The 1530-nt window shown below is 33.1% G+C and overlaps 1 pseudogene; it reads right to left on the bottom strand.

Moving 5' to 3' along the window:
* Positions 1–39: 39 nt before the first annotated feature.
* Positions 40–1191, bottom strand: LOC117172877 (annotated as a pseudogene).
* Between the last annotated feature and the right edge of the window lie 339 nt (positions 1192–1530).

The raw sequence follows: 1530 nt of genomic DNA, 5'->3' as shown, positions 1-1530 counted from the left end.
TTTATTCAGAAAAATACTTAAAATTAATGCAAAAGATACTTAGAAGCTAGACTTACCTACCCAACTATTGTGTGAGTCATCGAACCCTAATCATTTTACAAATAGCTAATTTCCTCGCTTTTTCAGTACTTTTTCAACCAGATAAATGTCTGGATGTCTAACTTTGCCTAGTTCTTGCTCATAAAAACTACCTACAATTGCTTTATCCTGATAATCTTTAAGCATATACGTCACCGGTTTAGTATTCTTAACATGGCTTACTGTAAATATTTCAGTTGTCCAATTCGGTGCGTAGCCTTTCTTAAAAACATGCTTAAATTTACTTATATGCACTTTATCCCCAACTTTAAATTTCGCTTTCTCAACTGCATGTTTTACACTGTAATTTTTGTATACATCAAATAACAATTTTTTCTCATTTTCTTCAGTAACATCTTTTGGTTTCATTCGAATAGTCTGATGCCTAGTATCGTTGTAAGATTAAACTAAATCTTTCAAAATATCTATCCATTTGCAATTCCCCTGTAAGCTAAATTGCATCCACATTTTATTCTTCAAAGTACGAATAAATCGCTCTCAAATGGATGCTTTTAAATTGCTAAACGTCGAGTACAAATTTATCTTGTATCGCTTCATAATATTTCCAAAACGTAAGTTGTAAAATTCTTTGAATCTATCAACATGTACATTTTTCAGTATGCGTCCTTTGTCAAGTACAGATTCCATAGCTGTAGCTACATCTTCACCCTTCTTGGATTTAGCTGAAATAGCCCAAGCAAGTTTGGAAAATATATCAATTACAGTCAAAATTTACTTGTATCCCTTGTTTTCTTTTGTATAAGGTTGCATTTCAACAAGATCCGCTTTCCAAGTCTCATCGATGCGATGGATATCAAAGTGTCGACGTTGATAGTTTCTTCTAGCAGGCCTATGTAGCTCCCTTACTAGTTGCAGCTTTTCGTTATTTATTTTTAGTGTGTTCAGCTTGGCATCCAACTGAGAAATGAGCTCTGAATTGCGATGTGCCAGTTGTTGAATGGAATCCACATCAACTTTCAAAATATACAAACTTTTCCATGAGGAAGTTTTTAGAGTTTTAATCATCATGTTATTGTTAACAACTTCAGTTCGCGAGGAAGCTATGACATCATGCAGAGTCTGACTTTCTTTCTGTAACACATGTTGCATCATATTTAAATTTACTGCATCAGCTAAATCTTTTGTATCGGCTACATTACACAGCTTTTTCTATCCGATATCATTATGCCCATCGGTGGTGAATTTGAATCCAACTCCTGGTGGACCTCGATTTGCCATCTTAGCTCGCTTAATATGACGTCCGAACACATCGATACTCATCTTGCAAATGAACAAAAAAATTGATTAATAAATATTAGTTATCAATAATAAATTGATAAATTAATTTACAAAATTGATTAATAAATAATTCCAGCCCTTTTAATTCTTCAATAATTGATATAATTTCATTTGTGTGACTTGGATTTCCCGCTGCTTGAGATGCTAATAGTA

This window comes from Belonocnema kinseyi, chromosome 5, assembly GCF_010883055.1.
Source record: "Belonocnema kinseyi isolate 2016_QV_RU_SX_M_011 chromosome 5, B_treatae_v1, whole genome shotgun sequence".
NCBI classification, from domain to species: domain Eukaryota; kingdom Metazoa; phylum Arthropoda; class Insecta; order Hymenoptera; family Cynipidae; genus Belonocnema; species Belonocnema kinseyi.
Note: the sequence above shows the minus strand (reverse complement) of the source record. Positions and strands in the feature narration are given on the sequence as shown.